The 24,546-nt window shown below is 47.9% G+C and overlaps 1 protein-coding gene across 5 annotated transcripts in view; it reads right to left on the bottom strand.

The window, feature by feature from the left end:
* Nucleotides 1-24,546, bottom strand: part of SEMA6B (semaphorin 6B) — a 214,499-nt gene that overhangs the window by 126,806 nt on the left and 63,147 nt on the right. Inside the window, exon 1 of one of the 5 annotated variants that reach the window (XM_039326971.1) lies at nucleotides 45-1,028. The exons of the other annotated variants lie outside the window; for them this stretch is intronic. The gene's annotated coding sequence lies outside the window, so the exon portion shown is untranslated. Of the gene's footprint in view, nucleotides 1-44; nucleotides 1,029-24,546 lie in introns of those variants that run through there. 5 annotated transcript variants of the gene reach the window in all.

Raw genomic sequence — 24,546 nt, 5'->3', positions numbered from 1 at the left:
CGTCCCCTTTCCCTGGCTCAATTCTCACCTGCAATCAGAATTACCTTTCTGAGCTCACCGGGAGCGGCAGATCCAGCTTGGGCACCAGAGAAAGGATTCCTCTTAGGGTCAACTGGCCATCAACTCTTGATCTGTCTAATATCCATCCACGGAGCAATTGGGGCGCCTGGCCAAGGGTCAGGCTTATTCGCCAGGCGCTGACCCGCTCGCTCCCACCCCGAGGCCACAGCGAACTCCGTTCGGCCTTCCCTCCTCTGCCAAATTCCTCGGACAAATCTCGTTCTTTGTCCAACAGTCTCCGGATCTTCTTTTTCTGTTTTTTTTTTTTTCGGGCAAAAAAACCCAAATCCACTTCGTCCTCTCTGTGCCACCTGATCTCGCCGAGCCTCTTAAATCGTCCTTTGCTCGCCGTTCTCCCTCCTTCTCCCTCTCTCTCCAGCTCTGCTTTCTTCCCAGCAAGGCGGCAGTCCTCTTCTCAAGCTCCCGGCTCGGATTACCACCGTCTCTCCTTCTCGTTCCGCAGCCGTGCCGGATGCATTTTTCCACCCGGGAGTCCCAGTGCTTCACAGGACACCCACTTGGGGGGGGGGGAGGCCAGGCTCTCAGTTGGCAGGATGAGGTTACCGTTTCCAATACCGTCCCCGACCAATACCGTCCTCGGCTTGGGTGAGAGGGCAGAAAAAGAGCTCCTTGTTTCAACAGCCGTCAAGGTGTCTCTCTTTCAACACACCTTGTGGCTCTAGATTTACTTGGGGGACGTCAACCCCGCAGCCGTAGTACGCAGAACGTAGAATAGTTGAAAGGGACGTTTGTCTGGAATGGCACTGGGTTGCCTGCCTGAGCAGGGGGTTGGACTAGAACAGGGCTTTTCAACCTTTTCACCCATTGTACCACTTTGAGGATACGGCAACATCTGAGGACCACCCGTCACCTGGCAAGGTGTCAAAAATTTGATGACCCCCCAAAAAAGGAAAAAAGTGATAAAGTACAGGTAGTCCTCGACTTAAAACAGTTTGCTTAGTGACTGTTCGAAGTTACAATGGCACTGAAAAAAGTAGCCCCCAAGCCACAGCCGAGCAAGACACCTGCCTGCCCACCAGGCGGCGCTCTTCCTCCTGTCCGAGGTTTTCATTGTTGTGAGCATTTCTGTTGAGGATTGGCAGCGGGGGTGGGGGGGGTTGGTTTTTATTCCCCCCGTCTGCTGGGTGGTTGCAGCAGGTTTTGGTCACTTCACATGAGCCTGGGACACTGTGACCGTCATTAATATGAATCAGTTGCCAAGCCTCTGAATGTAAATCACAAGACCCTGGAGAGACTGCAACATTCCAGCTGATCGGGGCTTCTTCTGGGCTCAGCAGAAGCACCAGGGTCAGTGCTGCTTTCCAGCTGATCGGTGCTTCTTCAGGGCTCAGCAGAAGCACCGGGATCAGCGCCGAGCTCCAGCTGGAGCCTGGCGCTGATCCTGGCACTTCCACTGAGCCCTGACAGCCCTGAAGAAGTGCCGATCAGGTGGAAAGCGGTACTGATCCTGTTGCTTCCGCTGAGCCCCGACAGCCCTGCAGCTCCAGCCGTCTCTCGTTCAAACTTGTGCGGTGCTGCCACCGGTTCAGCTCATTCCCCTCCCCCGCTACCACTTTTCTAGGATGGTCACGTACCACCTGCCAGGTGCCAATGTACCACAGGTGGTACCCGTACCACCGGTTGAAAAGCCCTGGACTAGATGACCTCCGAGGGGCTTTCCAAACGATTTGCAGTGAATGCTTGAGAGATTGTACCATGCAACGAAGAGGATTGATCTGAACCTTTTAACCTACCGAAGGCTAAGCCGGGAGGGAAAACGGAGTGAAGAATGGCAGATTTTTTTGTAAATGTGCGTGTGGGGGGGAAACCCAGATGGCCTGGATGAATTTATGGATGACGTTCCCCAAAGACGGGAGAGGGAGGGAAGAATTTTTAAGATATGCAAGGGGGCAGAGAGAGAAGGGAGTGAGTGGGTGGAAGGTAATTTGTTGCCAGAAGTTTACGCTGAAAGAATCTGACATTGTTGTGCTGCAAAAGGTAGGTCGGGAAAAACACGGGAGGGAGCGGAACGCCGTCGAAATTGGGAGTTTAAGAAGTGCCCCTGGAGGCTGAAACGAGGAGGATTACGGGATCAGAAACGAATCAAAGGGGATCGAATGCAGAGGCAACTCTATAAAAGGACCTCAAAATGCTTTCCTCGTAGACCCAACTGGGAGCAGAACCTCTGGCGCAAAAGACGGGGGATGTCCTGTGAGTCCCGACCCATTTTACCGCCTCTTGGATTATGGGATGCTGTGATGGTCGTGAGTATGAGGACCTGTCACAAGTCGGGGGGGGGGTTTACGGGTGTTGTGACTTTGAGCAATCGTTCAAGGAACGGTGTGTTAAGCTGAGGAATCCCTGCAGGGGGTACTTGACGAGGACTGACGGCTGTTCGTTTAGTGACGGTTCAAAATTACAACAGCATTGAAAAAAGGGACTTTTTATGACCTTTTCTCCCCCTTCTCCCACCTTTGCTGAGCACTGGGTTCGGATTATACAGGAGGAGGAAGAGAGGAAGGAGGAGAAAAAGGAGGAGGGAGAAGAGGAAGCAGGAGAGGAAGAAGGAGGGGAAGGGAGAAGGACAAGGGGGAGGAGAAAGAGGAGAAAGAGAAGGAAAGAGGAGAAAGAGAAGAAAGAGGAGGAGAACAAGGAGGAGGAGAGAGGAGGAGGAGAGAGGAGGAGGAGAGAGGAAGGGAAAGGGGGAGAAAGAGGAGGAAAAAGAAACCAAAGAAGGGGAGGAGGGGAAAGGAGAAGAAGGAGGAGGAGGAGGAGGAGAAAAAGAAGGAGGGGGAAGAGGAAGCAGGAGGAAGAAGAAGGGGAGGAGGAGAATGAGAAAGAGAAGGAGAAAGAAGGAAGGAGGAGGGAAAGAGGAGGATAACAAGGAGGAGAGAGGAGGAGGAGAAGGAGGAAGGGAAAGGAGAAGAAAGAGGAGAAGGAAAGGGGAAAGACAAAGAAGAGGAGGAGGGGAAAGGAGAAGGAGGAGGAGGGAAAGGGGGAGAAGGACAAGGGAGAGGAGAAAGAGAAGGAAGGAGGAGAAAGAGGAGGAGAACAAGGAGGAGGAGAGAGGAGGAGGAGGAGGAGGAGGAGAGAGGAAGAGAAAGTGGGAGAAAGAGGAGAAGGAAAAGGGAAAGACAAAGAACAGGAGGAGGGGAAAGAAGAAGGAAGAGGAGGAGGAGGAGGAGAAAAAGAAGGAGGAGGGGAAGAGGAAGCAGGAGGAAGAAGGAGGGGAGGAGGAGAAGGAGAAAGAGAAGGAAGGAGGAGGGAAAAGAGGAGAAAGAGGAGGATAACGAGGAGAGGAGGAAGGGAAAGGAGAAGGAGGAGGAGTAGGAGGAGGAGAAAAAGAAGGAGGAGGGGAAGAGGAAGCAGGAGGGGAGGAGGAGAAGGAGAAAGAGGAAGGAGGAGGGAAAAGAGGAGAAAGAGGAGGATAACGAGGAGGAGAGAGGAGGAAGGGAAAGGAGAAGAAGGAGGAGGAGGGAAAGAGGAGGATAACGAGGAGGAGAGAGGAGGAAGGGAAAGGAGAAGGAGGAGGAGGAAGAGAGGGAGGAGGAGAGGAAGGAGGAGGAAAGAGAAGGACCAGGAGGAGGAGGAGGAGGAGGAGGAGAAAAAGGAGGAGGAGGGAGAAGAGGAAGCAGGAGAGGAAGAAGGAGGGGAGGGGAGAAGGACAAGGGGGAGGAGGTGAAGGAGAAAGAGGAGGAGAAAGAGGAGAAATAGGAGGATAACAAGGAGGAGGAGAGAGGTGAAGGAGAAGGAGGAAGGGAAAGGAGAAGGAGAAGGGGGAGAAAGAGGAGAAGGGAAAGACAAACAACAGGAGGAGGGGAAAGGAGAAGGAGGAGGAGGAGGAGGGAAAGGGGGAGAAGGAAAAGGAGAAGGAGAAAGAGAAGGAAAAGAAGAAAGACAAAGAAGACGACGAGGAGGAGGAGGAATAGAAAGAGGAGGAGAATGAGGAGGGTTAAGGAGAAGAACGAGAAGGAGGAGGAGGAGGAGGGAAAGAGGGGGAGAAGGAAAAGGAGAAAGGCAAAGAAGAAGAGGAGGAGGAGAAAGAGAAGAAGAAAGAGGAGGAGGAGGAAGGGGAAAGGAAAAGAAGAAAGACAAAGAAGGAGGAGGAGGAATAGAAAGAGGAGGAGAATGAAGAGGGGTAAGGAGAAGAACGAGAAGGAGGAGGCGGAGGAGGGAAAGAGGGGGAGAAGGAAAAGGAGAAAAACAAAGAAGAAGAAGAGGAGGAGGAGGAGGAGGAGAACGAGGAGGAGGGAAAGAGAGGGAGAAGGAGAAGAAGAAGGAGAAAGACGAGGACAAAGAGGAGAAGAGGAGGGGAAGCATCCTCTCTCCATTTCCAGCTTTTGGCAAAGCCCGCAAACAAACAAACAAACAAACAAACAAAAAAAAGCAGATTGGCGCAAGGGAAGAATCGACGCCAAAGACTCGGCTGTCCTGTTCCATTAAAGGGGGAAAAAAAAGAGAAATAAATGGAGGGTTGGGTCCTCCAGTGCGAAGAAGAGCAACGATTTCCCCTTGGATGGGGGGGGGGGAGACAGATTGATTGCCTTCTAATTAAACGTCTTTAAGCGGCCTGCTCAATAGGCCATTTGTAACCACAGCCTAAAATAGATAGGAATTGCATTTTTTTTCCCCCCATCCCCTTCCTCTTTTATCATTCAATAAACGAGTAAAAGCTTTGCTTTTTCAGCAGGCTTTGGGGACTATTGAGAATTAATTGCTTGTGGTTTGGTCCGCTTCCTTTTTTCCTTTCTTTCTTTCTTTTTAAATGTCTGCAAAGGGGACAAAAACAACAACAACAACGACCTCGTAGATCCATGCTCGTTTTCCTGGGAGTAAATTCCCCTTCAATTCGATGGGAATTTTAGAGTAAGACAATTCCACAGGGAGTCCTCGCCTTACGACTCCAATCCAGCCCGTGGCTAAGCGAGAGAGCAGCGAATTTTGCCCCGTTTTACGACCTCTCCTGCCACGGTGGTTAAGCGAATCGCGGGCAGTTGTTCGCTTAGTAACCCGGTCGTTAAATGGATCTGGCTGTTCCCCCGTTGACTTGGCAGGTCACGAGGTTGCAAAAGGGGATGAGGTGATCTTGGGACACGGCGACAGTCGTAAAGAGGAACCCTCTGAATTTTGAGCACACGATCCTGGGGAGGCTACGACGGTCATTAAGTGTGAAAAATAATCATGTCACTTTTCTTCCAGGACCGTTGTAACTTTGAACGGTCACTAAACGAACGGTTGCAAGTTGAGGACTACCATTTCAGATAAATATGGTCGGATCCTGACCCAACAGACCGCCAACATTGCAAGAGCCGAGGTGGCGCAGCAGTTAGAGTGCAGTACTGCAGGCCACTTTAGCTGACTGTGTTCAGCAGGTCAGCGGTTCAAATCTCAGCGGCTCAAGGTTGACTCAGCCTTCCATCCTTCTGGGGTAGGTAAAATGAGGACCCAGATTGTTGGGGGCAATGTAAAATATATATACATTGCTTACTGGTGTACACCGCTTAGAGAGTGCTTGCACTTAAAGCGGTATATAAATCTCATAAATAAATAATAAATAAATAAATAAATAAATAAGCATTCCTTGTATATCCTTAAATACACAAAGCAACAAAGGGGAAGTCGCACACCCCTGTCTTAAACTCCAGGCTGGCTGTTAAGACTATTTATTAAATATGTGATTGATTTTCAAACATAATAATAACAATAATAACAATAATGACAACAACAACAACAACAATAATAATAATAGACAAGCACCTGCAGCATAACACTCTGGACTTAACAATTGTCGATAAGAAAGACAAAAATGTCTGGATAGTGGATGTGGCAGTGCCTGGAGACAGCAGAATAGACGAGAAAGAACTGGAGAAGATCACAAAATATAAAGACCTACAAATAGAAAGACTGTGGCAAAAGCAAGACAGGGTAGTACCAATAGTCATAGGCTCCTTGGGTGCAATCCCAAAACAACTGGAGCACCACTTGAACACCATTGGCATTGACAAATTTGCTATTAGTCAATTGCAAAAGGCGGCCTTACTAGGAACTGCTTCCATCCTGCGACGATACCTGTAATACCATCAAACATCCACATCTGCCTATCCCAGGTCCTGGGTAAGGACTCGATAGGTAGACAAAATGCCAAATCCAGTCTGAACATCTGGCTGATGGTGAAATGATTAATAATAGTAATAATAATAATAAAGTTGAAAGGGACCTTGGAGGTCATCAAGTCCAACCCCCTGTTCAGGCAGGAAACCCCATACCATTTCAGACAAATGGCTGTCCAGTCTCTTCTTAAAAACTTCCAGTGTTGGAGCATTCACCGCTTCTGAAGGCAGGTTGTTCCAATGGTTAATTGTTCTCACTGTCAGGAAGTTTCTCCTTAGTTCTAAGTTGTTTCTCTCCTTGATTAGTTTCCATCCGTTCTTTCTTGTCCTGCCCTCAGATGCTTTGGAGAATAGCTTGACTCTCTCTTCTTTGGGGCAGCCCCTGAGATATTGGAAGACTGCCATCATGTCCCCCCTCATCCTTCTCTTCATTAAACTAGAGATATCCAATTCCAGCAACCGTTCCTTGCATGTTTTAGCCTCCAGTCTCCAGGCGTTCCTTCCATTATATCCCACTTTTAATGCAGTTAACAAGCAGCGTCCATATTTGCAGAAAACACCCCTTAACCCAGGACTGTTCGTTTTATCATACGCTTTCTCAAAAGAAAACCTGTATGCTAAACTGTACACCAAGCAACCCAGAACTAAGGTGAAATTTCCCGGGAGTGAGAACAATTAGCCAATGGAACTCCTTGCCACCAGAAGTTGTGGATGCTCCATCACTGGAGGCTTTTAAGAAGAGATTGGACACACATTTGCCCAGAATGGTATATAGGATCTCCTGTATGTGCAGGGGGTTGGGCTAGAAGATCTTCAAGGTCCCTTCCAACTCTTACTCTGTTATTCTATCATCCAATTTTATAATCCCACTTCTCCTTCTTTCTCTCCTACGCACCTCGCTCTCTTTTCTTCTTCCCCTTCGCTCTCTTAAGAATTCAATCTCTCCGCTCAAGCTTCTTCCACGTGCTTTCGTTCCTTGCTGTGGTTCTACCTCCACCCCATTTCCCTCCTTCAGTTTTTCTCACGACCTGCTCCTGACTCGATCCAAACTTGGTTCTAAGAGTCCCCCAGTACTCCCATCCCCGCCTCCTTCTTCATTAATTCTCCCCACCTTTCGTGGTAAGCAACCAAATCGACTTTTACACTGAGATTTGTATGCAGTCCTTCTCCGTATTTGCATACGAATGGAGCCCTGCGTTCAAAACACGTCTTTTTCCCCCCTCCCCGAAGCAGACACATAACAAACAGTCCTCTTAAGTCATCGAACGCTTCAAAAGGTTTGTGAGTTGGTCCTCGACTTAAAAACATCCATTTAGTGACAGCTCAAAGTTCAGCCGGCGCTGGAAAAAATGACTTATAACTGGTCCTCGCACATATGACCATCCCCATCAGCGAGTGACCAAAATCCAGGCACTTGGCATCAGTGACTCACTTAACGATGGGGGCAAAATATGCCTTTTTTTCCGAAGCAGACATATCATAAACCTCTTAGGTCACCCAATGGCCCCCTCTGATTTTGGGGGTTTGCGGGTCTGACTCCCACCCTTCTATTTATTTCATCCAGCGGGAGACTCCCCCACCCCTAACGGCATTCATTCGGGATACACGTGGTCCTCGAACATACGACGGTCGGTTTAGCGACCAAATCACACGAAGTTGCAACAGGGAGGGAAGGAAGGAAAAGAGAGGGAGGGAAGGAAGGAAAAGGGAGAGAAGGAGGGGGGCAGGAAGGAAAAGGGAGGGAGAGACGGAAGGTAGGAAGAAAGGAAGGAAAGAAAAAGGGAGGGAGGGAGGGAGGGAGGGAAGGAAGGAAAAGGGAGGAAGGTAGGTAGGTAGGAAACAATGAAGGAAAGAGAGGGAGGGAAGGTAGGCAGGTAGGTAGGAAAGAAGGAAGGGAGGGAGGGAGGGAGGAAGGAAGGAAGGAAGGAAGGAAGGAAGGAAGGAAGGAAGGAAGGAAGGAAGGAAGGAAGGAAGGAAGGAAGGAAGGAAAAGGTATGGAGGTAAAGCACATGGTGTTGGTGCAGGCTGGATTGAGTTCCATTTAGTTTTCTCACCTCCTCCTTTTAATTTTGAGGGTTTACCTTGCCTTATCCCAGTGGTTCTCAACCTGTGGGTCGGGACCCCATTTGGGGTCGAACGACCATTTCACGGGGGTCGCCAAACAACGCAGTTCGCCATTTTTTCCCCCCTTTTCCTTAGCTGTACTACTCCCTTTTATTCTATTGGCTTTTGAAAGCCAATAGAAGAGACTCTCTTGAATAGAGTCTCATTCTATTGACTTTCCAAAGCCAATAGGAATTGTCCAGGCTGTCTCTGCCCTGCTGAGCCCGCCAAAAGTCCCATTCTGCAAACGGTGCTGCACCAGTTGAGCAGTCCTCGACTTACGACCAGTTGAGTAGTCCTCGACGTACAACCGGTTGGGGGGGTCGCGGCATTAAAAAGGTTGAGAACCACTGCCTTATCCTGTCTCTGTATCCTGACTCCAAAGGGAACTCCCTTGCAGAAATGCGTCCAATTAACGGGGGGGGGCTACCTCAGCTGTTTTTCTTTCACTCATTGTAAGGGTGTTCCCCCCCTCCCAACCCACACACACCTCCGCAACAGGTGGACCTGGCAAAACTGATGTCACTGTGTAATCCAAGCCCAGCCTCCCCGACAGCTGCGGGGTATGTGTGTGTGTGTGTTGCCAAAGTGGCTCCAGAAATCTGGTGGTGGGTTCCGGGTGACGTCGTCAGAAGAATCTGGTCCGCTCGGAAGCCTCCGGTTACCAAGGTCTCTGTCCTAAAGGCGGAAGGGATGGGATCGAGTGACACCATCTGGGATCCCTCGCCGAAAGGAAGCGTCTGTGTGTGTGTGTGAGGGGGGAAGAAAGACCCTTACAATGGGCAAAAAGAACAGCTGAGCTACCTGCCCCCCCCCCCAGCCGAGGCAATCACACGAATATCGGTCAAGGGGTTCCCTTTGGAGTCAGGATACGGAGCAGGGATAAGGCAAGGTGAACCCCCCAAATTAAAAGTAGGAGATGAGGAAAGTAAATGGAACTCAGACCAGCTTGCACCATCACCATGTGCGTTTATCTCCATACCTTTTCCTTCTTTCCTTTCCCCTTCTTTCCTTCCTTCCTCCCTCCCCTTTTCCTTCTTTCCTTCCCTCACTCACTCCCTTCTTTTTTCCTTCCTTTACCTACCTGCCTCCCTTTTCCTTCCATCCTCCTTCCTCCCTCCCTCCTTCCCTTTTCCTTTCTTCTTCCCTCCATCCCTTTGTCCTTCTTTCCTTCCCTCCTCCCTCCTTCTTTCCTTCCCTCCCTCCCTTCTTCCTTCCCTCTTCCTTTCCTTCCCTCCTTCTCTTCGTCCTCCTCCCTCCCTCTTCCTTCCTTCTTTCCTCCCTCCTTCTTTCCTTCCCTCCCTCCCTTTTTCCTTTCTCCCTCCCTCCCTCTTCCTTTCTTCTTCCTTCCCTCCCTCCCTCCCTTTTCCTTCCTTCCTCCCTCCCTTTTCCTCCTTCCCTTTTCCTTCCTTCCTTCCCTCCCTTTTTCCTTCCTTCCTTCCCTTCCTTCCTTCCTTCCTTCCTTCCTTCCTTCCTTCCTTCCTTCCTTCCTTCCTTCCTTCCTTCTTTTTTCCCTCCTTCCCTCCCTCCCTCCCTCCCTCCTTTTTTCCTTCCTTCCTTCCGTGACGGGAGAAAGAGGCAGGCTGGAAGATGGGGGCCACTGGGGCACCTTCCGATTTTGCAAAGTAGGCCTCATAGCCAGAAAAAGGGGGTGGGGGCGTGTTACAGAAACAGGCTCTTAGGGAAAGTGGCTTATATCAAGGCTTATTTTCAAGGGTTTAAATAGAACACGGTGTCTAGACTTCCCAGTGTCCCAGGTTCTTTCCCCCCTTCCCTTCCTTTCCTGTTCTATTCATGATTCATCTTTCCTTCTACCTTCCCCTTCCTTTCCTTTCCTTCCCTTTCTTTTTCTTTCTTTCCTTCCTTCCTTCTCTCTCTCTTTTTTCTTCTCCTTTCCCCCTCCATCTCTTTTCTCTCTCGTAGGAGTGGGGAGAGAGGAAGGAAGGAAGGAAGGAAGGAAGGAAGGAAGGAAGGAAGGAAGGAAGGAAGGAAGGAAAAAGGAGGGAAGGAGAGAGTGGGAAGGAAGGAAAAGAGAGGGAGGGACGGAAGGAAGGAAGATAGGATGAAAGGAAGAAAAAGGAAAGGAGGGAGGGAAGAAGGAAGGAAGGGAGGAGGGAGGGAGGGAAGGAGGGAGGGAAGGAAGGAAGGAAAAGGGAGAAAGAAGGAAGAAAGGAAGGAAGGGGAAGGAAAAAGGAGGGAAGGAGGGGGAAGGAAGGAAAAGAGAGGAAGGGAGTGAGGAATGGAAGGAAGGGAGGGAGGGAGGGAGGGAGGGAGGAGCTGGCTGGGGAATGCTGGGAGTTGAAGTCTAAAAGTCTTAAAGTTGCCCAGTCTGTAGACCCCTGATTTAAACAGGACTATGACCGGCAGCTCAATTTGGATGCTGAGGTTGGATTTAAAAAAACCCTAAGCAGCCTGTGATACAACCCACTAATCATTTCTCTCCATTTTCTTTTCTCTCAAAAAAAAATTAAGCTTCGATCTTCGCTTCCTCTGGTGTCACTTTCTATTTTAGGGACTGGTAGAGATATTTATCTGATTCCTGGTTGCAACTCACAAGATTATCTCTCTGTCTGCCTATGTGCATGCGTGTGGGGGCAAAATCTCGGAGAGGAGATACCTCTGGAAAAATAAAATAAAATACAAATTGCAGCTCTTCAAAGGCAAGATGGCGTTTGCAGCTGGTACCTTTCCGTTTGACAAATGGTTTTTGTCCAAATCCTTTTTGGAAAGGGCAGAGAGTGAAAAAAACATCCCCCCACAGCTTTGGGGCGATTATCTAGCCCAGGGGTAGGCAACCTTGGCCCCTTCATGACTTGCGGACTTCAATTCCCAGAATTACTCAGCCAGCATGGGGGAACCGTGGCCCCTTCATGACTTGCGGACTTCAACTCCCAGAATTCCTCAGCCAGCATGGTGGAACTATGGCCCTTTCATGACTCGCAGACTTCAACTCCCAGAATTCCTCAGTCAGCATGGGGAAACCATGGCCCCTTCATGACTTGCGGACTTCAACTCCCAGAATTCCTCAGTCAGCATGGGGGAACCATGGCCCCTTCATGACTTGCGGACTTTAACTCCCAGAATTCCTAAAGCCAGCATGGGGGAATTATGGCTCCCTCATGACTTGTGGACTTCAACTCCCAGAATTCTTCAGCCAGCATGGGGGAATTGTGGCTCCCTCATGACTTGTGGATTTCAACTCCCAGAATTCCTCAGCCAGCATAGCTCAGTTTGGAAACCTCTCCCTTTCCCCTCAGCATGGCTGGCTCAGGAATTCTGGGAGTTGAAGTCCACCAGTCATAAAAGAGCCAATGTTGCCTACCACTGCCTTAGACATATGGACTTCAACTTCCAGAATTCCTGAGCCAACATGGCTCAGCTTGGAAACCTCTCCCTTTCCCCTCAGCGTGGCTGGCTGAGGAATTCTGGGAGTTGAAGTCCACAAGTCATAAAAGAGCCAAGATTGCCTACCCCTGCACTGGGCCTTCCTTAAAGCAATATTTCTCAACTTTGTCAACAAATCCACAAGTCATAAAAGGGCCATAGTTCCCTCATGCTGGCTGAGGAATTCTGGGAGTTGAAGTCCACAAGTCATGAAGGGACCATAGTTCCCTCATGCTGGCTGAGGAATTCTGGGAATTGAAGTCCACAAGTCATGAAGGGACCATAGTTCCTCCATGCTGGCTCAGGAATTCTGGGAGTTGAAGTCCACCAGTCATAAAAGAGCCAAGGTTGCCCACCTCTGATCTAGCCATTAAAAATCTAGGATCTAGCCATTATCCATCTTCTAACAGAAACAGGTCCAACATATCTACCCATCATGCTATCCCCCACAGTCACGTGATCAAAATTCTGACGCTTGCCTACTGGCTCCTATTTATGACAGTCGCAGCATCCCAGGGGTCATCTGGATGCCCTCTGGCGACCTTCTGACAAGCAAAGTCAATGGGGGGGGGAAGCCCGATTCGCTTAACAACCGGGTTCCTAACTTAACAGTTGCAGCGATTCACTTAACCATCGTGGCGAGAAACGTCGTAAAATGGGGCAAAAACTCACTTTAGGACGTTGCCTGTCTGAAGGTTGCCAAAGGGGGAATGAGATGACCCACCCCCACCCCGGGACGCTGCAACCGTCATAAATACGAGCCGGTTGCCAAATGTCTGAATTTCGATCACGTGGCCACGGGGAGGCTGAGACGGTCGTAAGGGTGAAAAATGATCGTAAGCCACTTTTTTCAGTGCCCTTGTAACTTTGAATGGTCACTAAATGAACTGTTGTAAGTCGAGGACTGCCTGAGCTCCTCCCCTCCCCTTCCCTCTCCACTTTCCCTTATCCATCTTTCCTTCCTTCTCTCTCTTCCATCTCCTTCTCTCCCTTCCATCTTTTTGTCTTCCTTTCTTCCCCTTCCTCATTCCCTCCCATCCTTCCTTCCTTCCTTCCTTCTTTCCTTCCTTCCTTTTCTCACTTTCCTCCCTCCTTCATCCCTCCCTCCTTTCCTTCCTCCCTTCCTTCCCTCCTTCTCTCTTCCATCTCCTTCCCTCCCTTCCATCTTTTTGTCTTCCTTTCTTCCCCTTCCTCATTCCCTCCCATCTTTCCTTCCTTCCTTCCTTCCTTCTTCCTTCCTTCCTTTTCTCACTTTCCTCCCTCCTCCCTCCCTCCCTCCCTCCCTTCTTTCCTTCCTCCCTTCCTTCCCTCCTTCTCTCTTCCATCTGCTTCCCTCCCTTCCATGTTTTTGTCTTCCTTTCTTCCCCTTCCTCATTCCCTCCCATTTTTCCTTCCTTCATTCCTTCCTTCCTTTTCTCACTTTCCTCCCTCCCTTCCTTCCCTCCTTCTCTCTTCCATCTGCTTCCCTCTATCCCTTTTTCTTCCTTTCTTCCCCTTCCTCATTCCCTCCCATCCTTCCTTCCTTCCTTCCTTCCTTTTCTCCCTCCCTTCCTTTTCTCACTTTCCTCCCTCCTCCCTCCCTCCCTTCCTTCCTTCCTCCCTTCCTTCCCTCCTTCTCTCTTCCATCTGCTTCCCTCCCTTCCATGTTTTTGTCTTCCTTTCTTCCCCTTCCTCATTCCCTCCCATTTTTCCTTCCTTCATTCCTTCCTTCCTTTTCTCACTTTCCTCCCTCCCTTCCTTCCTTCCTTCTCTCTTCCATCTGCTTCCCTCTATCCCTTTTTCTTCCTTTCTTCCCCTTCCTCATTCCCTCCCATCCTTCCTTCCTTCCTTCCTTCCTTCCTTTTCTCCCTCCCTTCCTTTTCTCACTTCCCTCCCTCCTTTCTCCCTCTCTTTTCCTTCCTTCCTTCCTTCCTTCCTTCCTTCCTTCCTTCCTTCCTTCCTTCCTTCCTTCCTTTTCTCCCATCTCCTCCCTCCCTCCCTACATCTCCTTTTTACGTCTGCTCGGCCTCTGGCCCCACTGAGCCCTCAACTCTGCTCGGCTGGAGCTGGGGGGGGGGGACTTGCCAACTCCTTGGCCCGCCATCTCTAGGGGCGGAAGGGCAGTTGAATGAAGGCTACATTTGGGAGACCTCGGAAACCAGCACCCCGAGAGGCCCACCGGTGCCATGTCCACCCCCACCCCACCTCCCATGCCTGTCGCCCCACTGTCCTTGCCTCCTAATCTCTGCTGGCCGCTCTCCCTCCACACCTGCGCCCAGAGACCGGGAAGCCGGCAAGGGAGGCGATTAAGAGAAGAACAGAGGACTCCTCAAAAGAACAGCTGAAAAAGGAGCCAGAAACCAGATACACAGGCCCCAAACTCAGGGGGGGGGGAGAGGTATCAATGCAGCCCGGAGCCAGGCTTCCGGAGACATCGATCTCCCCCCACCCCAGTGGCCAACCAGCCAAGGCAGAAACACCAGGCGCTGGTCTTCTCTGATGGTCCCTGGGGAGATCGTGTTCAATGACGGCCCTTTTGCCACCGGATGAAGCCCAGCTGGTGGGGAGAGAACCAGAGAGGGCCCACACCCGCTCCGGGCGTTTGTTGGTAAAAAGGAATGGTTTTCCTGTCACCGACACCAAACAGCACCAGTTTGATTGGAGAGACACGAAAATCGTTGGCCATGCCACCGCTGGTCACGCACGTCGAGTCCGTGGAGGCCTGGCCCTCCGCCAGCAATGCCGTCGACCCACAACCAGCTGACAAAGCCCCCAGGATCCAAATCCACCGCCCAGCCAGCCAGAGACGGCAGTGACCCTCAACCATCCTGCGCAGGCCCTCTTCTCACCAGCACCACCTCCCAAGGACCCTCGCCTGGTGTCACCTCCGTGCCATAAGACCCGTCCCAAGCCTCTCGCTTGGAATATTGCATCCAAAATGGGAGGAAGAGAGGAATGAAGAGGGAGGGGGAAAGACAGAGAGAGAGAGAGGGAAGAGAGAGAGGAGAGGTGAGAAAGAAATTAGGACATGGAGAGAGGGAGGAAGAGGAGAGAAGAGAAGAAATATAGAAGAGAAGAGAAGAAATATAGAAGAGAAGAGAGGAAATCTAAAAGAGAAGAAATATAGAAGAAACATAAAAGAGAAGAGGAAATATAAAAGAGAAGAAATATAAAAGAGAAGAGAAGAAATATAGAAGAGAAAAAATCTAAAAGAGAAGAAATATAGAAGAGAAGAAATATAAAAGAGAAGAGAAGAAATATAGAAGAGACAAGACAAAATAAAAGAGAAAAGAAGAAACATAAAAAGAGAAGAAATATAAAAGAGAAGAAATATAAAAGAGAAAAAAATATAAAAGAGAAGAAAAGATTCTTGAAGGATCAATCGCAGGAGAAGTATTTTGCCGTATGGAAAAAATGGATAGATTTTATACAATATAAGTTGGATATTAAAAAATACTATTTAGTTTTTCAATAACTTATATTTAAAATTTAAAATATTTTATAGATTTTATTCTTTTTCTTTCTTTTTATATACTTTCTTTTATTTTCCTCTTTTTTCTTTTTTTTTTAGTCTTTTTTTTTTTCTTAAGTATTATTTTTCTGGTATCTATGTTTTTTTATATATACATATATTATTGTTAATTATCTTATAGTTTGTTTAATTAATGTATTCAGTATTTAGATTTATTTATGGTTTATATATTTTTTTTAGATTATTTGAAGAAATTTTAATTAAGCCTATGTTCAGCTCTGGGAAGGTCGGGGGAGGGAATGGGAGGGTTGGGGAGGTTTGGGGATGGGTTGTTTTGTTTTTGTAAAATTTTAAAAACTTAATAAATATTTACAGAATCAAAAGAGAAGAAAAGAAATATAAAAGAGAAGAAATATAGAAGAGAAGAAGAAGAAATATAAAAAAGAGAAGAAATATAGAAGAGAAGAAATATAAAAGATAAGAGAATATAGAAGAGAAAAGAAGAAATATAGAAGAGAAGAGAAGAAGAAACATAAAACAGAAGAGAAGAAATATAAAAGAAAAGAAATATAAAAGAAGAGAAGAAATATAAGAGAAGAAAAGAAATATAAAAGAGAAAAGAAATATAAGAGAAGAAAAGAAATATAAAAGAGAAGAAATATAGAAGAGAAGAAATATAAAAAAGAAAAGAAATATAAAAGAGAAGAAATATAAAAGATAAGAGAATATAGAAGAGAAAAGAAGAAATATAGAAGAGAAGAGAAGAAGAAACATAAAACAGAAGAGAAGAAATATAAAAGAAAAGAAATATAAAAGAGAAGAGAAGAAATATAAGAGAAGAAAAGAAATATAAAAGAGAAGAAATATAGAAGAGAAGAAGAAATATAAAAAAAGAAATATAAAAGAGAAGAAATATAAAAGAAGAGAATATAGAAGAGAAAAGAAGAATATAGAAGAGAAGAGAAGAGAAGAAGAAACATAAAAGAGAAGAGAAGAAATATAAAAGAAAAGAAATATAAAAGAGAAGAAATATAAAAGAGAAGAGACGAAATATAAAAAAGAGAAGAGAAGAAATATAAAAGAAAAGAGAAGAATTCTCCATCAGTCAATAGCAAAAGGCAGCTTTACTTGGAACAACTGACATTCTGCGACGAGATTTTTAACACCATCACACGACCACATCTGCCTATCCCAGCTCCTTGAGAAAGACTCAGTAGATAAGACACAAAAACGCCAAACCCAGCCTGAACATCTGGCTGTCTCTGTGGCCAACCACAATAATATCATTTGTTAAGACCAATCAGCTCTAGAAACGCCCCAAGCAGCTTACGAAACACGATGTACAGTTCGGAATCTTGATTGACCCTTTCAGCGGTCACTTCCTCCACCAACCAGGCCTGGCCTAGCAAGAGGTGGGCTGCAAGACAAGGTTAGTGTGGTGTGTGACGTTTGGCCAACCTCCCAGGGCTGTTGGGAGGAAAAAGACCTGGTGGAAAGAGTGACGAAGGTTCATTTTTGGAAAACAAAAGGAATTGTTTCCCGGATTGAGTTTTCAAGGCACACTTGGGCGTGTTTTTCAAAAAAACAACCCCCCCAAAACATCACAGTCCTCTGAGAACGTACAGAGTGCTCCCCCCCCCCCAGCTAGCTAAGCTCACCGGTTGCAGCTCCTCTCCAACGGTCCAACGAAGGACTGAGTTTCTCCTTGTGGGGTCTCAGCCTTGGAAGCCTGCCCCCCCCAACACCCGCAGAGACGTTGGCGGCCCTCCAGATCCGCAAGGCCATTTGCATATTAACTACAGACCAATCTGCATATTAAGGGCCTATTTGCATAGAGGAAGTTGCTTTCCAGCAGCACCAGAAATAAACACAGGACGGGGCCCTTTTAGAATGCAAAGTTTGTCCCTAATCCCTGGTCTCAGAGAGACAGTCTGGGGCCTGCGTGCGGGAGGTGCCCTCCACATGGCTCAGCCACAGGGGTGGCGTATTCAACTAGGAAATCATCCGCAGCTGAAAAAGCTAACACAATCCTGAGTTGTGTAAACCAGCGGTTCTCAACCTGTGGGTCGGGACCCCATTTGGGGTCGAACGACCATTTCACGGGGGTCGCCAAACAACGCAATCCGCCATTTTCCCCCCCTTTTCCTTACCTGTGCTATTCCCTTTTATTCTATTGGCTTTTGAAAGCCAATAGAATAGACTCTCTTGAATAGAATCTAATTCTATTGGCTTTCAAAAGCCAATAAGAATTGTCCAGGCTGTCTCTGCCCTGCTGAGCCCGCCAAAAGTCCCGTTCTGCAAACGGTGCTGCACCAGTTGAGTAGTCCTCGACTTACGACCGGTTGGGGGTCGCGGCATTAAAAAGGTTGAGAACCACTGGTGTAAACAGAAGCACGGAATTAAAAAAAAAAAATCACATGAAGTCTTAGTACCGCTTTGTAAGGCCACACCTGGAATACCTGCATCCAGTTTTGGTCCCCAGCTTCCAAACAAAGATGCTGGGGATTTTGGAAAAAGGGCAAAGGAGAGCAACTAATGGGATTAAAGGCCTGGAGAATAAAACATACGAAGAACGGTTGCAGAAAAAGAGAAAAGAAGGACTTGGGGGGGGGGACATGATAGCATCTTCCAGTATTTGAGGGGCTGCCACAAAGAAGGGGGGGGGTCAAATCATTTTCCAAAGCACCAGAAGGCAGGACAAGAAAAAAAAAATAGTGGGTAAGATAGAGGGTAGAAGTTATATATAAGGTGTGTATTTTAAATATTAGAATGTTGGGATAAAGGAATTGTGTTTAATTAAAATTTGGAAAAATTAAATATTAAATGTAATCTGAACGTCTACAAATAATTAAGATTTGAATTTAAGATATTGTTATGAGTTGAGACAAAGGTTAATAAAACTTAAAAGTATAAGTACTAATAATTAAATTTGTATATGGGTTTGTGGTATAAATGTTGGTGGTTTATTTTCAATTTTTTTTTCCTCTTTCTGGAAAGGAAGAAAGGAAGGAAGTGAAAGGAAGAAAAGAAAAAAAATATTAGCTCCAAATGTGAGATAGGAGGCTTAGAAATTGGGATCATTTAAAACCTGGAAATGATAAAGATTAAACGTTAAACTTAAATATTAATGGCAAATTAAAGTTAAGAAAAACTTACTAGGTTATTGTCTAAAAGGTGGAATGTCAAATTAATTAAGATATGTATAGACTGAAGATTATTGATGAATATTAGAAAGGTATTTTTTGTTTGATTAATAGAATAAGAACTGTATTGGTTTGAACATGACAGTAGATATCATGGGGGAAAGAGAGGGAATTAGTTTGTTGTAATAATTTGAGATTTGTACTGATGATATTCAAATGTAATGGAATTACTGTGCTCAGCCGCCACGCTACTTTTCAAATATGTAAATGTAATATTGTAAAATTAATAAAAAAACTTGAACCTGAAAAAAGAAAAAGAAAAAAAATGGATGGAAGCTAATCAAGGAGAGAAGCAACCTGGAATTAAGGAGAAACTTCCTAACAGGGAGGACAATTAACCAGTGGAACAGCTTGCCACCAGAACTTGCGTGTGCTTCACCATTGGAGGTTGTTAAGAAGAAACTGGACAGCCACCTGTTTGAAATGATATAGGGCCGTGGTGGCAAACCTATGGCACGCGTGCCATAGGTGGCACGCAGAGCCCTCTCTGTGGGCACGTGTGCTGTCGCCCCAGTCCTAGGCCTTCAGCTGGGTTTTAGAAAACCTTTTCGCTTTAGGCCTCCGTTGGCGTGTGCAAAAAATAAAAAGGTTCAATCAATCAATCCATTTCAACTTCTCGCACGGGGAAAAAAAAAGATCTTGCAAAGTTGGAATGGATGGATTGAAGTTTTTAGTCCCACCCAGCCTGCCGTTACCACTGCAGCCACGCCCACCCAATGGGTCACGCCCACCCAATGGGCCACACCCACCCGGCACCCGGTGATAGATAAATGGGTTTGGGGTTGCAGTTTGGGCACTCGGTCTCTAAAAGGTTCGCCATCACTGGTATAGGGTTTTCTGCCTGAGCAGGGGGTTGGACTAGATGACCTCCAAGGTCCCTTCCAGCTCTTTTTCTAACTGATTGAATCTTATTCTCCACCTGTTTTGCAGCTTTGGGCTATGCCCTCTCTTATCTGACGGTCCCTTAGGCAGTTTCTCTTCTCTTTTACAGCCTGAAAATCTACAGAGCAGTGGTTCTCAACCTGTGGGCCGGGACCCCATTTGGGGTCGAACGACCACTTCACGGGGGTCGCCAAACAATGCAGTCCGCCATTTTTTTCCCCCTTTTCCTTAGCTGTGCTACTCCCTTTTATTCTATTGGCTTTTGAAAGCCAATAGAATAGACTCTCTTGAATAGAGCCTAATTCTATTGGCTTTCAAAAGCCAATAGGAATTGTCCAGGCTGTCTCTGCCCTGCTGAGCCCGCCAAAAGTCCCATTCTGCAAACAGGGCTGCACCAGTTGAGTCGTCCTCGACTTACGACCGGTTGAGTAGTCCTCGACGTACGACCGGTTGGGGGTCGCGGCATTAAAAAGGTTGAGAACCACTGCTACAGAGGCTCTCTTCATTCTCCAGCCGTCATGCAGCTTTGGGTTATGCCTTCCTTTATCTGACCGTTTCCTAGGCAACATCTCTCCCCCCCCCACTTTTGCAGCTTGAAAAACTAGGGTGAGTTTCAACCGAATCCCTTGCCTGCTCCACTCTCTAGCTGTGGACTAAGCTGTCTCTTATCTGTCCGTTCCCCTTGGGAGTGTCATTTCGTCCACCTCTCAAGGTCTTTCCCACACACCATCACAGAACAATCCCACCTGCATCCACGTTCGTGTGAAACGCTGCTTAGGAAAGAGAAAGCGGACCATTTGTCTGAAATGATATAGGGCAGGGGGTCCTCAAACCCGGCCAACTTTAAGACTTGTGGACTTCGACTCCCAGAATTCCCCAGCCAGCCAGCCATGGCTGGCTGGCTGGGGAATTCTGGGAGTCGAAGTCCACAAGTCTTCAAGTGGCCGGGTTTGAGGACCCCCTGATATAGGGTCTCCTGCTTGAGCAGGGGGGTTGGACTGGATGACCTCCGGGGTCCCTTCCAAGGTTTATTCTGATTGTCTGGTATCGCTTGCGTGCTCCATTTCTAGAGTTGCTTCAGCTCCCCGGTCCCTCAGCCTGCAATCTAAAATTGCTCCAGTTTGGATCAGTAAAAATCCTCCCACGTTGTGCTGGATTTGCTGGCTTCCTGCAGTCTTGAATTTTGGTCTTTGTGCTGTTTTTTCTTTCCTTTCCTTTCTATTTTTTATTTTTTGGCTTTAATTAGTGCCTTAAGGGCAATTTGACAGAGAGTTAAGGTACGCTTTGGGAAATGTGAGCCCGGCCAACTGGCAGCTCGTTTGGAACAGTCTGGCGAAGCCTTGGTCTGTTTTGGGATCTTGGGCCGTTCACAGGAGAAGCAGTGAGGAGGGTGTGTGAAAGCTGACGTTTGCAGGCTGGCAAGTAAAGCAATGTTTTTCTCCACCTCGGCAACGTTAAAGAGGTGTGGACTTCAACTCCCAGAATCCCCCCAGTTAGCCACGCTGGGAGGGGAATTCTGAGAGCTGAACTGGAAGATCGAATGAATAAATAGAATAACAGAGTGGGAAGGGACCTTGTAGGTCATCTAGTCCAACCCATCCTAAAGCAGGCTGGCTGGGGGATTTTGGGAGTTGAAGTCCACCCATCCTAAAGCAGGCTGGCTGGGGGATTCTGGGAGTCGAAGTCCACCCATCCTAAAGCATGTTTCCTGGAGAATACTGGGAGCTGAAGTCCACCCCTCCTAAAGCAGGCTGGCTGGAGAATTCTGGGAGTTGAAGTCCATCCATCTTAAAGCATGCTGGATGGGGAATTCTGGGAGTTGAAGTCCACCCTCTTAAAGAATGATGGCTGGAGGATTCTGGGAGGTGAAGTCCACCCATCCTAAATCATGCTTCCTGGAGAATTCTGGGAGTTGAAGTCCACCCATCCTAAAGCATGCTTCCTGGAGAATGCTGGGAGCTGAAGTCCCCAGGTCTTAAAGGGGCTGACTTGGAAAAAGACTGGACTGGATGATCAACCTCCAACCTCCAAGATAAGTTCTAGTCAATTCTCAACCCTTAGATTCTATGCTTCTGTGGGACGCAGCTGTTGTGATGCGCAACCCTGGCCCTTTGGCTTAGCTGTGCATCCGAGGCAGCCCCCAACCCTCAACATTTGGTTCCCCCTGTTTGATTGGGAGAAGTAGCTCACAGTCTCCACCTTGACCTCCATCCCAAGAGATGTTGGCTCTTGAGGAAGAACATCAGAATGTCTGTCTAGGATGCTCAACCATCAAGGCCAGGAAGAGCTGTCCAGAGTCCTGAACTTGGCCTCGTTGTGCCATCCTGAAATGAATTTCGGTCTGTTCCTTCCTTCCTTCCTTCCTTCCTTCCTTCCTTCCTTCCTTCCTTCCTTCCTTCCTCCCTCCCTCCCTCCCTCCCTCCCTCCCTCTTCTGTTTCCTTCCTTCCTTCCTTTTCATTTCCTTCTTGCCTTTCCGTTTCCTTCCTTCCTAAACTCCTCAACTACATTTATTTTTTCCTGAATGTCTTGAGGCTGGGCAGCCCTCCACCCACACACCAAATTAAGCTTCTGGCTGCTGCTATTTTTAAGGCAGGCTGGTTTCCTGTTGAATTGTTGTTTCGAGAAGAGACTACAGGTAGAACACATCAGAGGCAGGTGGGGCGCTTGGGGTGCCCACGGGGCATCGTTCTGAAGACCCAAGAACCCCTGCTTGCAGGCCATTCTCAGTGCTGCTTATGCCAACACAGAGACACCTCTGAAGGCAGACAGTGACAGATAGACAGAAGATAGATAGAGATAGACGGAGGTAGAGGATAGATAGATGATAGTTAGCATTAGCAATAGCACTCAGACTTATATACCACTTCACACTGCTTCACAGCCCTCTCTACGTGGTTTACAGAGTCAGCCTATTTGCCCCCCAACAATCTGGATCCTCCTTTTACTGACCTCGGAAGACGTCAACCTTGATCCCTGTCAGGATCAACTCCTGGCAGTTGGCAGAGTCAGCCTGCAATACTGCATCCTAACCACTGGGAAGGAAGGAAGGAAGGAAGGAAGGAAGGAAGGAAGGAAGGAAGGAAGGAAGGAAGGAAGGAAGGAGGAGGAGGGAGGGAGGGAGGGAGGGAGGGAAGGAAGGATGGAAGGAGGAAGAAGGAGGGGGAGAGGGAGGGGGAGGGGAGGGAAGGAAGGAGGGAAGGAAGGAAGGAAGGAAGGAAGGAGGGAGGGAGGGAGGGAGGGAAGGAAGGAAGGAAGGAAGGAAGGAGGGAGGGAGGGAAGGAAGGAAGGAAGGAAGGAAGGAAGGAGGGAGGGAGGGAGGAAAGGAAGGAGGGAAGGAAGGAGGGAAGGAAGGAAGATAGCAATAGCACTTAGACCAGTGGTTCTCAACCTTTCTAATGCCGCGACCCCATAATACAGTTCCCCATGTTGTGGTGACCCCCAACCACTTATACATCACCGGGTGCCAGGGGCGTGGCCAAAGAAAAGGAGGGAAAATGGCGGACAGCCTTGTTCGGCGACCCCCGTGAAATGGTCGTTCGACCCCAAATGGGGTCCTGACCCACAGGTTGAGAACCACTGACTTAGACTTATATACCACTTCACAGTGCTATACAGCCCTCTCTAAGCAGTTTACAGAGTCAGCTTATTGTCCCCAACAATCTGAGTCCTCATTTTACCGACCTCAGAAGGACGGAAGGCTGAGTCAACCCTGTGCTGGTCAGGATCGAACTCCTGGCAGTGGCAGAATTAGCCTGCAATATCGTACTCTAACCACTGGGAGGGAGGGAGGGAGGAAGGGAAGGAAAGAGGGAAAGAAAAGAAGGAGGGAAGGGAAGGGAGGAAAGAAGGAAGGAAGGAAGGAAGGAAGGAAGGGAGGGAGGAAGGAAGGAAGGAAAGAGGGATGTGGTGGAGATGGGAAAAGGAAGGAAGGGATGAACGGAGGGAGGAAGGAAAGAGGGAAGGTAGGACGGAAGGAAAGAACGGAGCAAAAGGAAGGGAGGGGGGAAAAGTGAAGAGGAGAGGATGGAGAGGGAAGGGAAGGGAGGGAGGGAGGGAGGGAGGGCAACAGCAATAGCACTTGGACTTATATACCTCTTCACACTGCTTTACAGCCCTCTCTAAGCGGTTTACAGAGTCAGCCTATTGTCCCCCAAAATCTGGGTCTTTCTTTTACTGACCTCGGAAGGACAGAAGGCAGAGTCAGCCCTGAGCCAGTCAGGATCGAACTCCTGGCAGTGGGCAGAGTTAGCCTGCAATATCATACTCTAACCACTAGGAGGGAGGGAGGAAGGAAGGAAAGAGGGAAAGGAAGGAAGGAAGGAAGGAAGGAAGGAAGGAAGGAAGGAAGGAAGGAAGGAAGGAAGGAAGGGAGGGAGGGAGGGAGGACAACAGCAATAGCACTTGGACTTATATACCTCTTCACACTGCTTTATAGCCCTCTCTAAGCGGTTTACAGAGTCAGCCTATTGTCCCCCAAAATCTGGGTCTTTCTTTTACTGACCTCGGAAGGACAGAAGGCAGAGTCAGCCCTGAGCCAGTCAGGATCGAACTCCTGGCAGTGGGCAGAGCCAGCCTGCAATGCTGCCTTCCAACCACTGGGCCACCAGGGCTCCTTACATGCTTACATGCCATTATATGCCCCCATCCCCTTTTCAGTGACCCACCTCTTCATACAAATCTAACGAAGTAGAATCAGGTTCACTGCAGCTGAGCCAATCCATTAGGGGGTTGGACTAGAAGACCTCTGAGGTCCCTCCAACTACGTTAAACAGGAGCCCTCAGATTACATTATCCCCTTTGGTGACCATTCAAAGTTACAAAGGCACTGAAAAAAAGTGACTTCTGACCGTCTTTCTCACTTACGGCCTTTGCAGCATCCCCCCCCCCCTTGGTCATGTGATCAAAATTCAGAGGCTTGCCAATGAGTTCATATTTATGACCGTTGCTGTCATGTGATCCCTTTTTGTGACCTTCTGAACAAAATCCATGAGGAAACCAGATTCACTTCACAACCGAGTTCCTAACTTAACAACTGCAGTGATTATCAAGAGTGGCGAGAAAGGTTGTAAAATGGGGCAAAACTCACTGAACAAACGTCTCACTTAAAAACAGGAAGTTTGGACTTCATTGTGCATGTAAGTCGAGGACCACCTTTGTCAGATTTCCTGCCTGAGCAGGGGGTTGGACTAGAGGACCTCCAAGGACCGTTCCGACTTTATTATTCTGTTATTGATAGGAAGCGTCGGTTCAATAGAATGGAATGGAATGGAATGGAATGGAATGGAATGGAATAGGATAGGATAATAGAATAGAATAGAATAGAATAGAATAGAATAGAATAGAATAGAATAG

Source organism: Crotalus tigris, unplaced genomic scaffold (assembly GCF_016545835.1).
Source record: "Crotalus tigris isolate CLP2741 ecotype Arizona unplaced genomic scaffold, ASM1654583v1 scf7180000024348.693503, whole genome shotgun sequence".
Taxonomy (NCBI): domain Eukaryota; kingdom Metazoa; phylum Chordata; class Lepidosauria; order Squamata; family Viperidae; genus Crotalus; species Crotalus tigris.
Note: the sequence above shows the minus strand (reverse complement) of the source record. Positions and strands in the feature narration are given on the sequence as shown.